This window comes from Hipposideros armiger, unplaced genomic scaffold (genome assembly GCF_001890085.2).
Source record: "Hipposideros armiger isolate ML-2016 unplaced genomic scaffold, ASM189008v1 scaffold_21, whole genome shotgun sequence".
Lineage (NCBI taxonomy): Eukaryota > Metazoa > Chordata > Mammalia > Chiroptera > Hipposideridae > Hipposideros > Hipposideros armiger.
The window spans coordinates 1,091,667-1,116,356 of NW_017731371.1; the positions used below are offsets into that span (position 1 = coordinate 1,091,667).

At 39.9% G+C, this 24,690-nt stretch overlaps 1 protein-coding gene across 1 annotated transcript in view; it reads left to right on the forward strand.

The window, feature by feature from the left end:
• Positions 1 to 24,690, forward strand: part of SNX24 (sorting nexin 24) — a 156,509-nt gene that overhangs the window by 33,544 nt on the left and 98,275 nt on the right. The gene's annotated exons all lie outside the window — the stretch shown is intronic.

Genomic DNA, 24,690 nt, shown 5'->3' on the forward strand with positions numbered 1-24,690 from the left:
ACAACTAGACTGAAGAACAAAATGACAGCAACTTGTCTGTTCCCCTTCCCCTAATTCCCCAGCACTGTTCCCATCCCCCAATTGCCCAATAAAAATCTTTAAAAAAATTATTTTAACAAATACCTTATCAATTTAACAAATAGGTTATCAATAACTGTACTCACTGTTTTTTCCTAAATCCCAATGTTTCAGTCTGAATTTACATTTCATTTGTTGAAGTATAGTTTATTCAATTTTAATCAAGGATCTCTGGGAGGTAAACATTAATCAAGTAAAATTAATTTAAAAAGTCTTAATTTTGCCCATACTCTTGTTTAATACTTCAGCTCCATTCACAAGTCTGAGTTAGCAGTCATATTTTATCAATATTTTAAATATATTATTACACCATCTTCTGGCATCCGTTGTTGCTGATAAGAAGTCTGCAGTGAGCTTAATTGTCATTTTTCTGTAAATGATCTGATTTTCTCTCTTAATAGCTTTTAAGGCTCTCTTTACTGTCTCAGCATTTTCACTACAGTATGTCCAGGAGAGAATTAATTTTCATTTATCCTTTTTATCGCTTTGTGCTTTTTTTTGTCTAAGGTCTAATGTCTTTATTGAACTCTGGAAAATTATCAGAACTTAGAACTACTTTTAGATGTATGCAGAGGTTTCTCCATCTATCCTCCAAGCCCATTTTTTCATACTTTTATGTCCTTATCTTTCTGGTTGTGTTCTAGGTAATTTCCCAAGATTTCTCTTCCACTTCAGTAATTCTCTCTTCAGCTTTGTCTGATCTGTTGTTTAACTGAAGCACCGAGTTAGTAATTTCACTGACTATATTTTCATAGATAAGATTTATATTTGGTTCTTTTTAATGTCTATCTATGTATATTTCACTTGCTCTGCTTTGGTTTTATAATTTTTTATCTTTTGTAATGAATGTTATCTCTTCCTTTATCCCCTTGAGTATGTTAAGTGTTCTTTAAATTTTTCAGATTGTTCTATTATTTGCATTTTCCCCCCAATCATTTTTTTGTTGATTGTTCTCATGTGTTTTAGAGTTTTAGTTTGCAGACTTACTTTGAGAGTCTATCTTCCTTCCACCGCTTGTACCATCGTGTCTAGTGGTTGGTGGACTCCTATCCACTCTGCCATGCCCCATATTACTTGCCTCCAGTTTAGTCTGGGCTGCTATCACTTACGGAGAGACACAGTATTGCACAGGCACATAGCATAGCTCCAGTTGTCTGGAGCCTGACAGCCTGAGTACAAATTCTGATCACTTGTGTGTTATCTTGGGCATATTATTTCACATTTCTGTGCCTCAGTTTCTCATCTATCAAATGAATGGTAGTATGTACCTTAAACTATTGTTTTGATGATTCAGTGAATTAGTTCTCAGAAGTGTGTCTGGTCAAGCATAAGCACTCAGATATTCTAATATATTGGTAATATAGAAGATCCAGATGGAGCCAACAGGATTTTTGTCAATACCTGATTGCTTGACTGCATCAGTTATCTTCTGCTGCCTTGGATATGCAGCTGTATTTAAGCTGCAGCTCTGGGTAACAGTCTGCAGTTTCAAGCAGTGGGTGATCCTGGTTCCCCAACCCTGTTCTCTCATTATGGACTTTTGATTCCCCTTACACCACCCAAAATCAACTACCATCCCCCTATGGCTGCATTTGGTCTTGGAGTTTAGCAAGTTGCAGATGCAGTAGAACCAGAGGGGATGTTTTTAACTGAATGTTGAAATAATTTCAAATGTACAAAAAAGTTTCAAGAATGATACAAAGAATTCTCATTTCTGTTTAACCAGATTCACCAATTTTTAACATTTTGCCACTTTTCTCTCCCCGCCCCCTCTTTGTCATATATTTATGATTTTTTTTCTGAACCATTTGAGAGTAGGTTGCATACATTATACTTTTTTACCTCTCATTTTTCAATGTTTATGTCCTAAGATGATTCTTGCCTGAATAGGAGGTTTTTGTTTTTTTAAAGATTTTATTGGGGAATTGGGGGGAGGGGAACAGCGTTGGGGAATCGGGGAAGGGGAACAGACAGGTAGACAAATTGCTGTTTTTGTTCTTCAGTCTAGTTGTGGAGGACGTCGCTTCACTGGCCCATGTTGGTATGATCATTGTGCTCTTCCCGGGTGAGGCAATTGGTCGCCGGTTGTTGGTCGGCCGCTCCCAGCAGCTCCCAGCAGCTCACACCGGCTGCCGGCTGCTCACGCTGGCTGCCAGCTGCTTACATAGCTCACGGCAGCCCACTGCAGCCCCACTTCAGCCTACGCCGTCGCCTGCGATTCACAGCAGCCCAGCTCCAGGTTGAGCTGTTGTTCATCGTCTTATCTGTAGAGGGCAGTGTCACTGACCCTCATATGTGGGATCCGAACTGCAGCCCTGCTGCTCAGAGCTGGTGCTCCCAAGCGAGCTCTTAACCAACTGAGCCACTGGGCCGACCCCTGAATAGGTTTTTACTATGATGTTGGCAAACTAGAGACTTTCTGCCTCCATCATTTTTTCTTTGTAAGGAAGAGGTTTTGCTTTAAGGGGATTTTTAAAGAGTGAACTTATAGCCCAGACCTGACCATTAAGTTCCCAGTGTTATCCTTCCTTTGATCATAATTGATTATTTTTAAGGAAATGAACCTTAGATGAGCAGTGAATTTAAGGATAATCCTTTTTGTACCTATTAGAAACATTAATCAGTTTAAATTTTATCTCTTTAATAGCTTTCTGCAAGAATTATAAAGTAAAATTTAAATAATGCAAAAGTGTGTGAAATAAAAACTAAAAGCCTCTTTTCTTCCCTTTTTCTTACCTCTCAGGTAATATTTTGGTTTATGCCCCTCCAAACAAAAGTGGAATCAGAGCATAAGTATTATTCTGCAAATTATTTTTCAAATTGTGGATTTACACATCATATATTCTTGACCTTATGAAACTTTACCCAACACTTTTTACCTAAGGATATTTTTTTCTGTTTGAAATTGTTCAAGAATGTTAACTTTAAAATGCTTATTTTATTTATTTTAATATTATTATATCCACTGATTGGTGGATAACTTTAAGAACTCTCTAGGTAAATGTTAAGTAAAAAAACAAGTTACCAAATGCTATGTATAGAAGACCATTTGTGGGGAAAAGTACCAAATCAGTTTTATTTTTGTACGTACGTACATACCGAGTTGATAATCATAATTACCTCTAGGGAAAGTACTGTTTTAGGGGAGAGAAAATACAGGAATTTTAACTTTGTTTTGTTTGCATTTTGTTACAGTGATAATTTATCTTTATAAATTATAATAAATAAAGTAAAATACAATTCATGTTTTTAAAGTATGAGTTTTGCATTATTATCTCAAATTTTCAGTTGTCTCCTCCCACAATTATTGGTATTCCAGCAATTATGCATTCCTCCACCCTCCTCCCCACCCCAAAAAGGCTGTCGTTATTCTGAAGAATATTACTAGATGTTCAAGTTTTATTAATAATTTATATATACACACTCATTTTTTTCAAACTCTTATTGTTATGTTCAGCTATATTATTCAAATAGATTTTTGGGGCTAGCCAGGAAAATTAATGTTTTTGTGAAGAAATAGGTTGTGAGTGTTAGATATTGACTTGTGGGCAAACATAAGAACAAAAAGTATGTGTGTAAGTTGGAAACTGTCTGGTCACCAAAACGGTGCTTCTGTTAGTGAAAGGAATTTTAAGTATGAGAATATGAGTGTTGTGAGGTCAAAGGCATAGCATAGTGAGCACGTACAAACAGTGAGGTAGACATTGCAGCTGACATTTCTTTTTGCTTCTTACCCCCTTCTGCCCCCCCAAATGATTAATTTTGAAAAAATGTAAACCTACAGAAATATTGAAAGCATAGTACAAGGAGTATTTATATTCACTCAGATTCACCATTTGTTAACATTTGGCCACTTTTGCTTTGTATTTTCTCTCAGTGTTTCTTGCTCTACATACACCCCCCCCACACACACATAAACACACGCCCACCCACCACACACTTTATTTATTTTTCTTAGATGAACCCTTTGAAAGTAAGCTGCACAGTTACTTTCACCCCTAAATTACAGCATATCACTCCTTTGACCCATTGGTTGACTAGACTAATGATCTTTGCCCGAATAGCTATTACATTGGGGTAGTTGCAAAATGGTGGCTTGCTAATTGTATCATTACTTCCACATTTACTAACTGGCATTTTTCTGTAAAGAAGAGCGTCTCCCCTTCCTACTTCCTCCCTACAGACCCGGATTTTTTTTTTTTAATTAAAAGGTTTTTTTTGTGTGTGTTGTCATTATTCTTTTTAAGGCCCAAATTGTCCTTTATTTGCCCCATGGAACTCCTTCAAGTTGGCTCCTGCGGGTTTTTTTTTTTTTAAGATTTTATTGGGGAATCGGGGGAAGGGGAACAGACAAGTTGCTGTCCTTTTGTTCTTCAGTCTAGTTGTGGAGGACGTCGCTTCACTGGCCCATGTTGGTATTATCATTGCGCTCTTCCTGGGTGAGGTAGATCTGTCACCGGCCACTGGATGGCCACTCACGGCAGCTCACAAAAGCTCACACCAGCTGCCAGCCAGCCCCCAGCCAGCCCCACTGCAGCCTACACTGTCGCCGGCGACTCACGGCAGCCCAGCTCCAGGTTGAGCTGTTGTTCACCATCTTAGCTGTAGAGGGCGCAGCGTCACTGGCCCTCATGTGGGATCCGAACCGGGGTCCTACTGCTCAGAGCTGGCGTCCCAAGCCAACTCTCAACCAACGAGCCACACGGCTGGCCTGGCTCCTGTGTTTTTTTGACGTGATCCCATTTGTCTTTGATCACTGTTTCTTGCTTTCTGACCAAAAAGATATGCGGAGTCACCTTGTAGTTTCCCAATTCTACACTTTCCCAAGGACCTCTGCTTCCTTTTATTGGGGAATGGTATCTAGAAACCAAGATCTGGATGCTAGGCATATTATGGTTTATCATTGCTACTAGACCCTTTCAGTAGATACAACTAAGAAATGTAGTCAAATGTGTGTGTGTATATATTCATATATGTGTGTGTGTGTGTGTGTATAGAAACTTGGCTATATTTCTTAGTTTTATATATATATATATATATATATATATATATATATGCATATGTATATACAGAGGGTGCCAAAAATGTATACACATTTTAAGAAAGGAGAAACTATTAAAATTCTTAATACTCAATATACAAGTATACCGATAATAAAGATGAATACAAGTCACGTTTGATTTCTGCAGTTACAAGAGGTGCTCAAAGTGGTTACCATCAGCATAATTTTAATAGTTTTTTCCTTTCTTAAAATGTGTATACACCTTTTTTTTTCACCTTCTGTATATATATTTAGAAGTATGAGTATATACACATTTTACATTATGATTACGTTTCATGTATTTCAAGACCAAAATTATTCTAACAGTGAATCTTCTAAATAAAATTTGCAACTTTTATGGAATCCTTTTTGTCTTAAAATAATGTCCTATTATGTTTGTGTGGTCCGAGTACTGTGTTCAAAAGTTACTTGAATGAATTATTTACTTTGTGTTGTTACATGAGGAATTTAACACATAGTTAGGTTCTTTTCTCTATTTTCAATTTGTGGGTGTTTTTTTCTATATTTTAATTTAATATAAACGTATGAATATATAGAACTGATCTGGTTCAAAGCTATATAAAAAGGTATTTTTGGAAAAGACTTGCTCCTCTTGCATCTTATGTACATATCTATAGATAGCTATTTTTTGTTAGGCTCTGGTTTATATTTGTGTTTTTCTTTTGTACACACTCATTTATCCCTAATATATCTCCATCTCGTATTATATGTCCATTTCTTATTTTTCCTTTCATAATAAGTAATATATATAATCTTCCTTGATTATCGTTTTCAGTCTTTATACCCTAGAAAACACTCCGTATGAGTTCAGAAGTATCCTCCTCATTTGTAGTTGTTACATGGTACTTCATTGAGTGGTTATACCATAGTTTATCAACGAGTCCCTTTTGAATGTGCATTTGGGTTGCTTTCGGTATTTTGAGCGTACAAACAATGCGTTCACAGCAAAATTTGTTTTATGAGCAAATGCTATGGACAAGGCATTGTCTTAGTATTGCTTGGTGATCTAGTGAAGAGTAAGTGTATTTTCTGCCCTTTTAGTGCTTAGAGTCTAATGGAGGGAAGTTTTCAGAAGTGGGCTCGGAAGAGAAGTGGACACTGCCCAACAGTGTAATTTAGATGTTCTCAGTAATTCTGAGTATTTGACTGCACATTTTCATCGAAGCAGGATGAGATAAATATAGAGGAAAACATATTATCTTATGTATTCCAAGTCTAGCTTCCAAGTAAAAATAAAAAGAAAACTTTCAAGGTAAATACTCTTCAATATATCAATGTTTAATAAATTTATTGAACTACAAGTGCTAGGTTTCATGAAATCGTTTTAGTTTAACAGCACTTTTGAAAGGTAAACTATAGTTAGGGAAATTTTTCTCTTACTGGTCCTATTCAGCAAAAACAATAAGTCTGTGTTTTTTTAAATAGTTTTTTAACTTTATATCTAATTTTCATTCCTGCCTAATAAAAACAAATATAGGTTACACACCCATTTATGATTTGGAGGGACTAGTTACTCTGGTTTGCAGAGAATTTGCTTGATTTTGAAATACTGTGTTTAGAGTCACAGGTTTAATGGATAGGACATCAAAATTCCTTTTTAGTGCCATGCATTTATTGCATGGTATTACAGAATATTTAATGTAGACATAGAAGCCTGTTCTGTATATGTTGGGATTCATCGCAAATTATGAGCAGTGTGTTTATCCATATGTGATGATTACTATTTTGGTTTTTGGTTTGTGGTTACACCTGGACTAAACAAAGGGAATTTAGAAATTGAGCACATGGATTCCTTGGTTACAGTTTTCTAGCTGACTCTGAGCAGTATTTGGCCTCTCACTTCTGAGTTCTCCTTCCTCATTGTGTAGGTTTGTCCTGCCCCTATATCTGCTCCATTGTCTGTTCCCACCTTGACATTCATTCTGCAATGGTCAATTATCCAAACCCTCTCAATATTCATTTTCAGAGAAAGTTTCAAATAAATACTCTGTTTATCTGAATGACAGTTTTGTAAATCTTGTTAACTTGTTTTAAGGATAGTTCCATTTTATTGTAATTAGGCAAAACAACACGTACAACCCTGTGAAAATTATACAGTTTTTAATAATTGTGTAAGACATGGTGTTCTTTTATTTCATCATGTATTAATGTTTTCCCCCCAGTTGCTTTCTCATAATTATTTTCATATTACTATCTTCCTTTTATGGTACTGAATTTTTAAGGGTTCCTGTAATTGTGAATAACCCTAGCATGCTACTTTGCTTTCCATAGATAACATTTTAAAATAATATAAATCCTGTTTATTTTTCAGCTTTTAGAATCAATTTATGGACAATGAGTGAAAACTTGATGATGGTATCAAAACAATATAAGTGTTCGGAATTTTTGACAGTATGAGAGTAAAAGAGTAGCTGATGGGTGGTGGAAGGAGGTGACAGTAGGTTCAGGGAGAAGTTTAAAAGTAATTAGGATCTTACAGAGAGTTATTTAAAGTTAGAAAACCAGTAGAAGAACTAAAAATGGAATAACTCTCGTATATGGGAAAGGGGTAAGCAGAGTGGGGAGTAATATAATGAGCTAAATTCTCGTCTTTCATGTGGGGGTCACAAGGTAGTTATTAAGGTTCACAAATCAAGAAGTGAAAGAATATGCATGTTAATCTAGTTCTGGAGGTAACTACTACAAGATCTAAAAATAGAAACATTTAGAAGGGGCTGCCTCTGGGTTAGAGCAGGGAACTATTGCTTTAGCTTATAATGACTTCTCTATACATTTGATGTGTTAGTATATACACAAATTACTTAAAGAAGTTTTAATGTATATTTGTAATAGAAAAGTTATAAGACAGAAGTATTATAGAGGAGAAAAACCTAGGGAATAGATTTAGCCGTTAACTTCTTCATGATTAACTTATCCCCTTTTTATTAATTTTAGGCAAAACACGATGTCATCTTTAATGGACTACATTACAGCCAGGTTTAAGTGTCAAGTCCTTTACTGATGGAGAGTTCACTGCTGTTCAGATTTAGGAGTCAGCCCCTCGTGATAGTTCACACCATCTCATATCCCACACCTCTGGGTCTTGGTGACTTGACACAGAGCCCCACTTGGGTTGTGTTCCTTGTGTTAAAGGCCCTCAGGTGGGGTATCACCTGTCACCCCTGTCAGGGGAGACTTGCGCAAACCCTGTTCCACAACCACCAGCAGTCACTCCTTTGCCAGGTCAGCGTGCCCTGAGTCAGCATTGTCCCTGCCACTCTCACCATGCCTTGCCAGCTAACCAAAGAAAATCTCCCCTTCTCCTTATTTGAGCCAACAAAGGGCTGTTTTCAAAGTAAATTTCAGTCCAAAACAAAGGGAATGACCAAATACACAAGGAGAAAATGCAGCAGGACAGAAATAGTTGAGGTTATGAAGCAGAGTTGTTTGTTTTTTTGTTAATCTAGGATAATAAGGCTACTGATCTTTTAATTTCCCTCCTTTGCACCCGTGGCAGACATTGCTAATTGATCCCAGCACTCTTTTCTGTTGGCTCATCCTTGGAAACCTTAGCAGCACACTGTAGCCCTCCTAGTCAGTCCTATTTGGCATGTAAGAAGGCATATCCTCTTTTTAAGATAATTACATTCTGTCAACAAGTTGACTTCACAGACAGAACTTACCATGCACATATTCATAACATTCTGTTTCGTTCCGCCTGACTGAGGCCTATTTGGTTGCCGCTGGCTAAGGGTGGGTCTGCTCTCATAGCTTGGTGACCTCCATGGCAGCCACCATTCCTGTCAGAAACCTCCCGTCCTGTCCCAAACCCTTCCATTTCTATTTGAAGGTTAGACCACCTATAGTTTTCCAGATTTCTGATTGATGCTCTACTGACTTACCCATATTTTTTCCACCTGCTTCATCTAGAGTTTATTTCTATCCCCACGGCCAAATTCAACAACAGCATGTATACAGTCAGGAAAAAAAAAGTCTTGTAAGTCTTGCCTTGTTTCTGTGATAGACCACAGCTTATTTATAATAGGACGCAGCTTATTTATAATGGACCACAGCTTGTTTATAAAGCAGCTCACTCCTCCCAACTACTATTTTCTTGGTTTATATGATTTTTAAAAATTATCACGTTATGTGACTGCCCTCAACCAAACTTATTGACTTTAGTGAGGTCTGAGGTTTAATTCCAACCACCAAAAATAAATGCTTATGGTTTTTGGAAAATGTAAAACGAACACTTAAGTAAAGCCTTCAAAATCCTGTGTGTTTCAGTCACATGGTGCTCAGTAACTTGAAATTGAAAAACTGGAATGTGGCCTTTCCTCTAGCTTATTTTATTTCTAATATTAGATCAATACAGCATTATGGAATATTGTACTTAACTGTCATTTAATATGAGGCACATGAACACATGTATGTCTGAGGTCTCTCTGCCTATGTTTGAATTTTCCTATCTTGTCTTCATTGTCTCATCAGTATGCCAGTAGGTGTCACTGTGTACATTAAATGGAAATCAAAGATGTCATTAAGTGCATTTCCAAAATTAAGCATCACCATAATTTTTTTTTCAAAAAGAGAGCTCCCAACAGTAAGTAAGAACATTTTTACCTCTTCTTTTTTTAAATTTAGAAATATAATCTTCTTAGGCTATTTTAAGAAAACTTGACAGCATTTTTTCTCTTCCCCATCCTACTATCTGATTACTTTATCTGAGCTCTTAAATACATGTAACATTATCTGTTTGAGGTGAAGTCAAGAATCGGAAGACAACATATAGCCTAACATATTAAATTGAAAGAATGGGTCATTTTGCACTTGGTATGTCATTCTCCCATCATAGAACTTTGTTGCTAGAAACTGTTTTGCAGGAAGGAGTAGGACTTTCTCACTCCAAATATTTAGTTGTGACAGTATTAGAGTATTTTTAAAAAATCTCTTAAGATGCATTGACTAAATCTGTGTGCTGAAGCACATAGACATTTGCCACCTGAAGATTTTTTTTAACAAGTGTTTTTAGATACAGTACATTTTTATTATTTTATTTAGGAAATCTTCAGATGTCTAAATTTTTCTGTAATAGAAGAAACTGTTTACTGATGATGTTTCCAATAATATTAGTGGACCTTGATTGTTTAAATATATGAGACTTTTTCTATGGGTTCATTTTTTTGCTCACTACTCAAAAAAGTGAAAGCAGTTGACTCTTTGTCTTCTATCACTTTTGGGGTGGGGGGGAACCAAGATACTTATTCACTTATAAGGCTTTGCTATTAAGATTAACAGTATCATGGAATGCTTTCATCAGTTTAGTAATATAATTCGAGGCTGTACACATGTTCTGGAAAGCGCTGTGTGTGTTTGTGTGTGAAGATTGCATTCTGTTGTCTGAAATATTTGTGTGATTTTTTTTTCCATTCAGTAGAAAGTTGATATTACTTTCCTGCATAATGACTTAGAGAAGCTCCACGGTGACCGAAGTGTACCTGTGTGAGACGTTTGAGCATAGGTGTGCACCTGCAATGTCAGAGTTAAACTGTCTTTGACCTTATTTTCCCTGATTTGCAGAAATCAAAATGGAGGTGTGTTCTAGCTGATGGCAAGGGGAAAATTGGCTGCAAGACATAATACATATGCAATTAAAATTCATTGGGGCTTACTCAAAATTCCTTTCCATTTATATGTTTTTCAGTTAATAATTAAACTCTAGACCCTGCAGCCAGTGTTACAGTGCAGTGGGCCACGGGCCTGGCATCAGAGGGATGGAGCTCCCGCCAGTCCATCAGCAGCCCCAGTTGTGTGTTTATGGGTAGAGCTCAGAGTTTTAGTTCCCTGGCCTGGGAAGATGGAGACAAGTATTGTCGTGAAGGTTAAATATGGGTTTAGTTGAATCAATAACATTTTGTTTCTTAAAAGAAAAAGTGAGATCAAAGTCAATATGGAAAAAATGTAAACATCTGTTCAAGCTTGACGGTGGGTAGATGTGTCTGTTTTCAGTGTTTTCTACCAAGAGACTCTGATCCAGTTGATCTGGTTGGAGGCCTGGACATGGATATTTTTAAGCTGTTCTGTGGATCATGAATGTGCAGCCATAATTGAGAACCATTGGTGAACTAGGCTTCTTGTTACAAAGCGGCCCAACCACATGTGGTTGGTTGGCAGTTAGTTCTCCAATCAGAATCCAAGAATTGGAGTCAGAGAACTTGTAAGTGTTCCCCGTCCTTGGTGGGGGTAGGATGGCGGCCAGAGGCTTACAGTGTGCCTGCATTATTGGTGGTGGGCTGTCCTGGCCATTTTTGGGAGCCACTTTTTTTTAGTGTTGCCCATGATTTGAAAGCTTGGCTTTTTGTCCTTTCCTTTGGGTTAACTTGCACCACCTGCTACCAGCCTCCAGCATGAGATCTGTGCCTCCCCTGAAGGAGCCTAGCCTGCTCTGCCTTCTCACTGCCGTAGTCTTCAGCCTCCCCCTGGCTGGGGAATCACAGTGACTTTGGAGTTGAGTAGTAAGTACCTTCCTGTTGGTAGGGTTCTGGCAACAGAAGTGCCAAGGACAGGGTTGGCGCCGGCTTGTAGCAACAGTAGCTTGAGTGAACTGCTTTAGCTATCACGAAGTCAATGGAAATGTAGTCTATGCATTAGAAAGTATGTTTAAATTTCAGTTCTGTGTGGCCATATGGGTATCCAGTGGTATTAGAAAGCGTAACTGGAGAAAGATAAAATCTTACCTGTCAAAGAACCAAGAGCCATAGTTTTATTTTCTTACTAATATAAGTATTGCTCCTTTTTTAGAAGGAAAATGACCTAGATATTTTAAAAAGACAAAATATTGTTGTGTAAAGTACTATGCCATAGTACTTAAGGTTTGGATTTCTTGAATTATAACTTGTTTTCTTTACATCTAACAAGTGTTTAGTGTGTTCCTGCTTTATGCCTTGTATATGGTTGACGCTAAACAGAATGTTGAAGAAATATATAAAATGCAATTTCTTTCCTGCAGGAATTTTTAGGCAATTTGAAGAGATTTAGTTACAACAACAAAAACTAGCATATAGTTAGGAACAAAATACAGAGATAATAAGTGGTCTTGGCATTCAGGGGAAATCAGCCTGGTCCAGAGGGGCTGACATGCAGCAGCTATGTAGGCATCCAAGGCCTGCTGCTGCTCAGGTTCTGGGTTTGTCGCTCCTTGCTGTCTTTGTCCCATACTCTACTCCAAGGTTTGCCTCGGCCTCTGACTCTTGACTTTGTCTCCCGTCATTGCGCATTGGACGTCACAGATTTATCTTCTAGGATCTGACCCTCCATCCTCTCGCTGGGAGTGCCTTGCACACTTGTTCCTATTCTGTCTGACCTTAGCCTCCCGTGCCCAGCTGATGCCTGCTCCCAGGACCACCTACCGCAGTGGCCCATTCAGAATTCCTCAGTCCTGTCTTGCTTCCTATATGGTGTCTCCATCTGGACATCCCGTAGGTTCCTCCATTTCAGATGTCTGAAACTATTTACCTGAAATACCTATTGTCTCTGCCCCCTGCCAACAGTCTCCTCCACTTTCCTGTGTACTCATGGTGGCAGTGCCACCTCACCCTTCTGTATAGTAGGCTGTCCTTTGCTATGTCCCTCCATGCCTCTTTTGAATTTGCCTTTCAGCATGTTTCTGCTGCCTCTTGGTTGACTGTAGTCCGAAGGTCGGACTTGTAGGCATGGTTAAGAAAAGCCCCTTCCCAGTCATGTCCTAGTCTGCTTCTCCGACATCCTCTCAACTACTTGCCCCTCCCTTTATCTCCCTTTGCCCAAGACTTAGCCAAGTTTCAATTCATACCAGTTGGTTAATGTTGCATAGATAAATCATGTCAATTCTGGATCTCTATCTTGTACTTACTGCTCCCTCGTCCAGGAGTGTCCTCAGTCTCTCTGGGTCCATGTCTGCCCTCTAAACAGAGAACTCAGTACCTAGTTCAGAAACTTGCTTGTCTGGGAATCATAGCCAGACTGCCCCAGATGGAGCTGGTCACACTCGCCTCTGCACCTTTAATGTGCTGTGCATAATGTACCTAATGCCTATCTATGATGTATACCAACTTGGGTACTGCGTTACAATGATCTGAACAAATCCATTTGCTCCCTGGTCCTTGAACTCTGACCTGCAGATTATGGTCCATGCATCCAGTTACCTCCTGCACACTGGGCACCTATACAGCGTGCAGCTTGTCTCTGTTGGGTTAAAGAAAGGCCATGTTGCATGGAGTTTTAAAACCTGGGAAGTTTTTGGCCGTGGATTTAATGTTGAGTTTTGTTTCTTTTTTTTTTTTTTTTAAGATTTAAAAAAATTTTTTATTGGGGAATTGGGGGAAGGGGAATAGACAAGTTGCTATCCTTATGTTCTTCAGTCTAGTTGTGGAGGATGTCGCTTCACTGGCCCAAGTTGGCACCATCATTGCACTCTTCCCGGGCGAAGCATATCAGTCGCCGGCTTCTGGACGGCCGCTCACAAGCGGCTGCTGGCCGCTCACGCTAGCTGCTGGCTACACATGGTAGCCCATGGCAACCCACCTGCCATCGCTGGCGACTCACGGCAGCCCAGCTCCAGATCGAGCTGTTGTTCAGCATCTTAGTTGTAGAGGGCAGTGTCACTGGTCCTCATATGTGGGATCTGAACCGGGGCCCTCTGGCATCCCAAGCCAGCTCTTAACCAACGCACCATTCTGCCGGCCCGAGTTTTGTTTCTTAATTATCTTTACATTTTGGTTTGTTGCAGTGTATCTGCCCTATGCACCTGAAATTTAAAGCATTGCTCTGTGACTCTGTTTGAGAAGAGAGAGCATGTTTCTGATTTTTTATACTTTTGATAACCTCTGGCTCTGCTACGTTTATGATGATGTTCCCTATGGTGGGCTACTGTTTCTAATTAAAATACTCCATTTACTACACAGATACATTTTGGTTCTCTTCCTTTCCTAGCTATGCAGTATTTTTCAATAGCTACATTAAGAGATGTATACATAGAATACATATTAAAACTAAAAACGCAAATTTATGAATGTCATGTCTATTTAGTCCTAGAGTTAAATGGCACAATAGGGGTTGGAGACCATATGTGTGTTTTCTGTAGCCCTTCTGAACTCTTGGATTATATGGGTTCAGTTTAACATAGAAAGAAAAGCTTGAGAATGATAGGTTATCGAAGTAAAGCAGTCACCCAATAGAATGTCTCGTCTTTTCAAAAAAAAGAAAAGAAAAAATTATATACGTATATTATTTTAAAATTATTTCAAGGTCATTAAATGCCCAAATGTCATTTTTACAAATCTAAACTTACATGCTCCTAGGTTTTTAAAAAATTGCCTTATAGTTACAGCTTTTGTCCATATTTTATAGACTCTTAAATTATTGATAATTTACATACTCATCAGATAATTTGGCTTCATATGTTTAATCCTGTTCAACATGCTGTTTAAAATGAACTCTATGACCAAGGGAACACAGAGAGGAAAGTGCAATGTTTCTCATTGATAATAAATCTGAGATTAGCTTCTCTTTTAACTTTGACTTAAACTCCATGGAGTTTAACTGGAAAAAATGCCACTGCTTTGGGTCGTGTGCCCATGTGGAAGAAGACAGCCTGGGACCCCAGGCACGCTTGCAGCATTTACCCAGTCACTCCATCGTTGGCTGCTCGGGGCCTGGTGAGGGTGTTGGCTCCCAAGAGTCATTCTAAGTGAATCTGTAAGAACATAGACGTTTCAGTTGAGAAAAGTTCTAAGTCCTTAATGTCCTCAGTGGAAGAGTATGTTAGAACATATTGTGTCTTTATAACCCACACACACTCTGGCTGTATAGATGTGAAACAGGACTTAAAGTAGGCTTATTTGATTTCAAGAGTTGCTTTTTGGTTGTTAGGCAAGGATCCTGATTTCATTCTGAGGTTGTCATCAGTGGGTGGAGAATGGACGGAGGTGGGAGAGTGGGAGGTGGGTGTGTGGAAGGGTTAGTTCCTGACAGATGGTTCGTTCTCCCAGTACATGTGAGAGGTCCCACCACCCATGAGAAGCAGTCTGTGATTTGAGATCGTCATTGTGTGGATGAGGGGTGGCCTGTCTCAGCCACTCAGCAGGAGGTTCGGGAAATACAGGCACTCTAGGTTCTCTGTATCCATTTATAATAAAGCATCCCAGCTTCTCCTGGGAACACCTGTTTGGAGGTCTGCCCATGTTCCTGAGCACTAGCTTAACGTCCTTCTCACTTTCCACCTCAGCTATTACTCCTATCTATAAAATTATGTTTGTATTTATGGTTTTCAGATTCAGAAATATTACTTAAGAAGTCAAGTTTAGATGAATTTTACCTGACCATTTACTGCCTGCCTTCTTAAACTCAGTCTCCCTCAGTTGTGTTCTAGTCCTTTGAGGTGTGAATGTCTCAGGAGTAATCATTCAACCAAAGTTAAGGACCTACTATGTGGCAAGGTCTCCATTAGGCACTGGAGATGGAGTAACAGCTAAGTCAGTTAGAAGATATGTATATAAAAACAAATACATATAAAACAATGAACCACAAACACATCACGTATATAGAATAAGCTGTAAACCACAGAACTGGCATGGAGTTGGGGGAGAGGGGGGTTTCTCTGCATTCTTAGGGTGGCCACAGAACTTATTCAAACTGAACATGAAGATAAAAGGTGGTGGCATTGATCAGTGTATTGGGATAACAGTGGTAAACCTGGGCCATCTGGGGACAGCAGGGTGCAGGGGTCACTCTCCCCCTGTCACCGCACACCTGGCTTCCCCTGGGCTCCATCACACTGCCCAGTCTATTGTCTGTCACTGTGCACCTCACAAAGCTATAGTTAACAGTTGCCATGCGCCTTATTAATTGTGAGTACAGCAGTGTGGGTCTTATTGGAGACAATTTTCGGTTTCCATTTAGGTGTGGGACACAAAATGTGTGAAGCAAAAAGTATTTGGAAAATCACATGTGGCCTGTGATTTAGGAGCACTGAGTTTCCAAGTGCCCTAAGACATACATTTTGGTCTGGGTGATCGAAAAAGAATTTATCCTAGTGATCTCAACATACAGAAAGAAAAAAAAAGGAGAAAACGAAGCTGGAGCGTTTTGTATGATGTGATGTGTAAAGTGGCAAAACAGTACTTCTAACATGTTTGAAGTAGACAGAGTAAATACCTTTCTGCTTTTCTGTTACTTTTTTTTATTACGTCAGTGGTGCTATGAGAAAAAAAGCCAGAAGCTACGCTAGACACACCCTCGTTCAGACCTCCCTGACCTCCCCCAGGAGACCTGACCTGTGCCGGCAAGGCCTCCGAAGGGCGCGTGACCAGGGTGTGCGATCCCTGAGCGGCTCCCGCCTGTGCTGGCTGGGCCATGGGGACCCTGTGAGGGGAGACTTGGCCTCTGTCTTCAATGAGCCTCAGGTGTGAGGGGGAGACCCACATGTAAAGCAGGTAAATACGCTTGAGCAGTGTTACTGGAGCCCAAAGGACAACAGTCATCTCTGCCTGAAAGAACGAAACGGGACCCGGGTGAGGTGGGGAAGGAAAGCTTTTGGCATGAAGGAGGCTGCGAAGTGGGTCTGAAAACCTCTTGCTCAGTCTCCATGTTTTCCTTGTTTATGTATGTTTTTTTTTTCTTTCCCTTTCTCCCCATTTCTTTCTTTTCTCTATGCACCCTCTGCCTTGAGTTTCTCCTGTTTGTATCCTTTTAATTTTTTTTAATCTGAAAGTCTGCCTAAAGAGATGGGAAGAAATGAATAATGACAAAATTGATTAACCATTTTCTTAGTGTCAGATACTATGCGAAGCACTTTCCATACATCATCTCATTTGCTCCTCAGAGTAATTCCTTAAGGTTTATGAGCTGTTAGTATCTCCTTTTATAGATGAGAGGTTAAATAACTTGATGGGGGGCCGGGGCGCGTCACGTAGTAGATGGGAGGGAAAGGATTTGAACCCTTCACCCTGCCCCACTCCTGCCCAGCCAGTTTACTGTGTCTGCGTTCCCTGTGTTTGGATACAGGCCACAGGTGCTACAGGAGATCATTTCAGTGGTGCCTCCACCTTAGATAATATTGATCTACTAGGGAGAAAGTTATTCCCTTCACTTATCTTTAATCCTATACCATTTCCCCTACTCCCCTAGGAAATTCATCAAAAGTTTTAACTTGGCTTTACTTCGCTGATCTCTCTTCGTTAAGCCTCAGAAGCTTCAACAAGAAACAGAATTTTAACATGAGTATTTCATTTTATACCTTAAGTTTTCTTTACATTTTATTGGAGTAACAAAGGCTATTTAAGGAAAAATATTAAGTCCAGATAGGATGCAGATCTGGCCAGGTTGAGAAGTGCTTTGGGAATGTATAATTTGGGAGAACACTCCTGCCTCAGAAGAGGAATTACAGAGAAAAGATAAAAGCGAAACAACCCTTGAGGGTAAAGGTTTAGCATTTTCCCCTCTGGGAGTCAGAGAGCGCTGGTAATTCTGTCCCATTTGCTGCTTTTTCCTTTTCTTATTTGTGGCAAAATATTAGGAATGTCTCTGGCTTCACGATCCCTGTGCAAGACAGGTACTGACGTGTAACTTTATAGTTCTCTATCTGCATTGGCAGTGGAAATGGGAAGAGGTTAAAATTGTTATCTTTTTAACTAATGGGAGCAATTTGTATGCAGGGGTCCCTAATCTGGTATTTTCATTCTTAGAAGTAACTAAATTCTCCCATTTATAAATAAATTTCGAGTGTATCTCAGTTTATCATTTTTTGCTTGTTTATTTTCCTGACCATGTCACACGAATCCAAAAAGTGCCTATTTAAACTTCTTTACATAGTAGTATAAAAGTTTTAAACTGAGCAGCAATGGCTCACTAAGTGGTAATTCTTTTTTTTTTTTTCCTTTTTTAAAGGACAGCACAATTAGATTTTAGTAAGATTGAGATTTCAGTGTCTCTTGGTCTATTTGTCAGGACAGGTTCACAAGTAGTTTGCAAGGGTTCACGAACAAATCAGGTTAGTGATCCGCTGATACCATCACGAATGGATTGTCCTCATCACCACATAGACAAAACAGTCAGAAGATGGGCTGGGCGCTGTAAGCACAAGTGGCATGATATAATGAAGTTGTATTCCATTAAGCTCTTGTGTACGGGGAGCAAAATGTCATCACCTGAAAGTGGCTGCATTTCTGTGATACAACCTCATCTGTTCCGTCAACTAGTTTTGCTCTGATCAATAAGCAGTTTTCTGTGGCCTTTCACTGCTGTCAGATGTCATTGAGTGATGTAAATGCACGTCAGAAACTAGAAACTTGACAGCTCACCCAGAGAGGGAAGGCAACGAGGAGAGGGAAATCGCAGCGAGAGACGTGGTTGACAGCTGACATCTCCTCGGGGTAACTGATTGGATACTGTAGCAGCGGCACTTTTCCCATATAAACATGAGGAAAAATGATCCGGGTCTGTATAAAATACAGAACAGATGTCTTAAAGTAATTTAAGGGCAAAATTATTATTGTAAACTGTGGCATAGCTGTGTAGATTGTTTATGTAAAATATACCAAAAATAATTCGTTGCTGTTAGTTTTTGACTAAGAACAATTAAGGCAGATGAAAATAGGATTATTTCTACCCATTTTTCTCTATCACCCAGTGCCAAAACTTTAATTAGGAAAGTTTGTGTCAGTCTAGGAAAAGATGTAGCCAAAAAGACATTTATAATAACAGTATCCATGCAGTAGAATACCATGTAGCAATAAAAGGAGGAAAAGGACAGCCTTATGTCCTCACATGGGAAGATTGCCAAGGTCCACTGCTAGTGAAAACCAGGAGGTGGATCTGTGTGTAATGTGTAATGTGCTGCCTTTTGTGTAGAAGGGACGGACGTAAGACTGATTGTTCAAATGTGCACAGAGCAAGGCTAACGGGATCTGTTAACAGTGCATAACCGAAGAGGGACTACTGGGTGGGACCTGCTCAGCGTTTCAGGTTTCGAGGGAGACCCCACTGTTTTTTTTTTGTTATCCTTTTTTTTTTTAACCACATGAATGTTTTACCTATTCAAAATACTGAATTATAAAAAGACATTTATTTCACATAGGAAATGTTTTAAATACTCAGAGTAGTTACCATACTAACAAAGGACACATATTCTAAGAGCCCTCTGATTCTTCATTACCAAAGCTAGAAAAAGACATTCAGATGTATTAGAATGAGGGGTTGTTAGATACTAAAATAGTTTAAATTATTTTAATACCATTGACTAACATTCAAGGACACTTAGGTCATGAAAATAATAATAATACCTTTTATTTGTTGAGTGCTTACTATAAGCTGAACACTATACTATGTGCTTTATAAATATTAACCTACTTAAATTCTCACAAAGAAAGTATTACTATATTTAACAGATGAAAAAACGTATACTTCGTGAGTTTCAGTAACTTACTGTAGGACACCCAGGCAGTAAGTGGTAGGTAAAGCAGGAATTTCAATCCAGGTTCTTGGTCTCCAAAGGTAAGTCCAGGGTCTGAATAGCAGAGTGGCAAGAACCGTAAACAATGCGGGCATGTGTATACCAGGAGGACAGTTGCCTTAGCCTGTCCATATCACCAAGACTAGAGCGCAGCGTTGAATCTCTGGGGTGTCCTTCATTGTCCAGACTGAGCCAGGCTTCTTCATCAAAATTACATTGGCACCATCTGCATTTTCTTTTCCATTCCTATTTCAGTCATAATCATGTGCATACGAGGTCAGACAATTAAGTTCATGAACTCATTCTAGAAAAAGTGCTACGTACCTCATTGCTGAATATCACTATGGTCACCTTTGAAGTACTCCCCTTGGGAAGCTATACACTGATGCCAGTGCCTAGTCCACCCTTCAAAGCCATTTTGCAACTCTTTTTCTGGAATGGCCATTGGAGCTGTCGTCATATTACCCTTGATGTCCTGAACGTCATCAAAATGCCTTCCTTTCAATATTTCCTGTATCTTCAGGTAAAGAAAGAAGTCATTGGGGGCCAGATCAGATGAGTAGGGAGGGTGTTTCAATACAGTTATTTGTTTACTGGCTAAAAATTCCCTCAGACAGTGCCGTGTAAGCTCGTGCATTGTTGTGATGCAAGAGCCATGAATTGTTGGCGAAAAGTTCAGGTTGTCTAACTTTTTCACACAGCCTTTTTTCAGCACTCCCAAATAGTAAACTTGGTTAACTGTTTGTTCAGTTGATACAAATTAATAATGAATAGTCCCTCTGATATCACAAAAAGGTTAGCAACATCGTTGCAACAAGTTCAGGAACTTAATTGTCAGTCTTTGTAAAACTGGTTAATCTCTATCTCTTCCCTGAGTTCCATGGGAGAGAGACCATGTCTCTTTTGCAAGCTCAGAGCCTAGCCCACAAAAGTACTTAATAAACGCCTGCTAAAGGAATGACTTATTTTGATATGTAGCCCCTGTAGTAATGAGAAGATTGAAGTACACTGGTGTGGTTATCTTTTGCAAGCTACCTAGTGGAATAATTCTTTCTAGTGCATGCTTTTCACTAATGTGGAGTGCAGCATTGAGGCCAGAGTGGACTGAGAGCTTGTAGGTTCAAGGCGGGAAGATACCAGTTTATTCTGTAAAGAGTGACCATCATCCTACTGTTAGGAGTAGCAGCTGTAATGGGAGAAGATTAGGGAGTGAAGAAAATCACCAAAGATAAAGCTTACTTTGAAAAAGAGAGACTTAATTGAAGAGAAAATCCAGTAGGAAGTTAGGACTTGAATCCGAACACTGTGATGTTCAGGATTTGAGGTACTTTGCCGTGTGTCTGGGTGTCTTGAGACCTCTGCCCTCCTAGGCTAATCCCCTGGGCTACAGCCCAGGCTGCTTCTCAGGGCATGACACCCGATCTCTACTTTTGTCTTTACTTTTACTTTTGAAGTTCTTTTCCTCTTTATTTCAGGACCAAGGTTATGAGATGATGGAGAGGGGTTCAAAACGAGGGCCACCCCCACTGCTCCTCCAGGGCCCAGCCTGAGGGAAGGCAGGCTTTGATGGATGAGTGAGACATGGGGAAGAAGGAATTTAGGTGGGGGTGGCTCTGTTGAGGATGGAGACATCTCTCCCTTTCTTCAGATTGAGGTGGGGGTGAGACAGAGTGCTGCTAATGGTTACAGGGGAAAGTGTGCTTTGGGGCTATTATCAGTCTTTTCCCCTTTTCTTAAGACTGGCTGCGAGTGACTTCTGTGTCCTCAAGCATTTCCCACAATTCATGACTAGAGATACTTATGCACCAACATATCCTTATCACCTTCTCCGAGTCACCTGCTGGGTAGGAACCAAGACCTTGGTTTGTACTTCCTGCTCACACTTCAGAATCACATCACCAGCCTAATGATTACTTAGTTCTGACTGCATCCCAGAGTTGATCATTGTAACATGTAATCCCAGTCATAAAGAGAAGACATTGTTTCATTCCAGTAAACACTAACCTGGAGATTATAGATCGTGGCCCACCCTTACATGGATTCCTGTCATCAGGTACTTAGCCTGTGGAGTTATCTGAGGACCACAAAGTTGTCTGCCTCAGTTTCTTTTATAGGACAACTCAAATAATTCTGTTTCTCTTTCAAAATTCTAGTCCCTCAATCGTGTTACCTCAGTGGTGATTTTGGTATTCCTGTGTTTGTTTAGTTCTCTTTTGACCTAAGCAGGCAGCTCGCTTCACCCTTGATCCCGCACTGAGGGAGCCCTGTGGATGCCTTCTGCCTTTCTCCTTAGTTTTGCCCCCCACCCCACCGCTCCCCTTCCTTGACCCACTCCCTCATCCCCACTCCTGGATTTGTTTCCTCTGGGAACCCCTGCAGACTCCTGAGTTGCACTACCTGCGTTGCCCTACAGGGGGCTTCACATACTGTGGGCGAGGTGGAGGACCCCTAACTCATTCTTATTCCTTCCTTAGACCTGTAGTGCTTTTCTCTGTCCTCTTAACCAGCAGAGCAGCCTTCTGTTGGTCTTGCATGGATGAGGAAAGGAGAATAGCCTTTGATGAGAGAGTTCTTAAGAGGTCCTGGTAAGTTCATTTTTAAAATGCCAACTATCCACTTTCTTTTTAAACTTTGAAAGGCCTAGCTTTCTAATTGTTGTATGACTGAGCTCATTGTTTAGTTGATACAGTATAATTATTAAATGCTTTAGTGAAAACATCAGAAACAAAATGTTTGATGTGGAGTGGGATTTTGGAGAAGACCTTCAGCTTCCTATTCGGTTTTCTCCATCCTCCCTGAGCTCTTTAGAATCCATTGTTTTGCATTCAGAAAGATTTTTCTGCACATCTGATCAGGTTGGCTCCTGCTTCCAGGCATTGAGTGGTTTCTTGTTGCTCATTTGGTCAAGGCAGTCAATCCTTAGTGTGACGTAAGAGGCCCAGCATGGTCTGGCCCCTGCCTACCTAAGTGGCTATTCCGGGTCCTTCTTCTCCCCCTGAGCTCCAGTCTCACCGTCTCAGTTCCTCAAGTAAATCTGCTTCTTTTGTTAAACTAACCTTCTCCCTTGGCCTAGGTCCCCTCGAGCCCCAGCTCTCCCTCAGGCATTAGGTCTCAGTTTCAGCACCACTTTCTCTGCGAGTTAGCCCTGACCAGGCTGTCCTGTTTTCTGCCCTCGCTGTAGTCTCTCCTTTCCCTCAGAGTGTTTATAAAACTATGCATTATGCTGTTCTTAGTTCACTGTATTCCCAGCATTTAGCACATGTTTATACATAGAAGTGATCAATACATTTTTTAAGGAATAAAGGAACTGGAGCCAGAAGAGAGAGTAAATTATTTATCCGGGATTGCATAGCTACTTAATAATCAGAGTTAAGACAAAACCCACAGTGCCTTCCACTGTATCTGGTTTTCGTTTCATCAGTGGTCTGTGTCCACACATGTGACTTGTTCATTCTGATTGCATGAGGAAAATGTTCTCCTGACTTTGTTTCCAGGGAGACCTGGATCTCTGCTTTTTGTTTCCAGCTCTTCTGTGGCGTTGGTTCCTTCTGGTGCATTCCCTGTGCCCCTCATGAGCTGCTTAACCAGGGGGCTGCTTTGTTCTCTTGGTGTTTTACAGCAAGAAGTTGAATGTTTTCTCACATTTCTTAATTCTTTAAAGCGACTATTTCAGATTTTGTGTTTATAATTATTTGTGCTTTTGTATTCGAGAAGCTTTTATTCCAGAGTCTCTATCTTGGTGCTTTGCTTGTAAAATGCTTTATCTCTGAATAGGAGACCTGAGGCTTTTATCTTTAACATTTTGCATGTCAAATTCCATGTTAGCTATTTTGATGGCTTAATGATACCCCTACCCTTATTGACTTACTTTAAAGAAGGAGGCTGTTTACTTAACAGGGGCATTGTAGTCTGTTTTCCCAAAATACAATCTCTGACCAGAAACAGGCTGGATAGTAATCCTTCCTCACGGAAGCTGCCTGGAACCTGTCAGTTCAGCCTTATCTGGTGGGCGATTTGGGGTGTGGACTCCTTATTCCTGCATGGTGAACTCTAAGTCGTGATCCTTTTTCTCAGCCCTGGACTGGACAGAAAATTTACTTGCTAGCCTTAATTTTGTTACTGTGATCGACAGAACTTCACTGTGATCCCTTTACTCGTTTGCTCTGCAAATATTTAAGAGTCTGCTTCCCTGGGGAAAACATCTCTTCTTGCTTCCCAAATGCCCTAGGGAAAGAAAGACCTCTGGTGGCTTGTGTGGCTTGCCCATGGAAAAGACTCATCTCATGCGGCAATGACCTGCTTAAAATGTGGCATCCAGACAGCCCAATACTCCTTTAGAATGAAGGGTGATTCGGTATGGACTTAGTATGCAGGTTTCCAGCTTCAGTATGGAATTAAAAGAAGAGTGTGCTGTTTGTTTGTGTGCTTGTTTCTGCTTTTTCTTTTTTTTTTTTTAATTGTTTTCCTCTTGGATTCAAATTTGGTTGCCAGACTTGCATGACAGAGGATTGGAAGAAACCAGTGCAGTGTGGTTTTAAGTTTGTAGCCGTACTTTCAGGTACTGGTGGTAGGGGTGATGCTTAGCGTCAAGTTTTAGGCCTTAGTGTAAGGACATTGTCCAAAATCCATCAGCACAGAATCTAGAAATTCATATGTCAAGTTCTTCACATATCTACTTAATATATACTAGGAGTGGTTGCTATAGCTTTAGAATGTTTAAGGTAAACAGTAGGTACTATTTTGAGTGGTGCTGACAAACCAAGGGACATCATTAAGAGCCCTGAAGATTTTTCTGGAGAGTGAAAAAGCCACAGGAATGAAAACTCCTATGGCCTTATTCAGTGATTAGTTTTGTAGAAAGTCTACCAATGGTCATATCCCGGAGCACAGACCACTTGCTGCTTAGCTGCGAGGCTTTGGAAAAGTCATTTACTTTTCTGATCCTCAGTCTTCTCATCTATAAAATAATGACAATCACCTGTATTTTTGTGCCTCTCATGAGTTATTAACTAATATTACAATGCGGAAATAAGAATGGTTAAGTGATTGCTACACGACTGTTAAATGTTTCAGAAGCATTTTG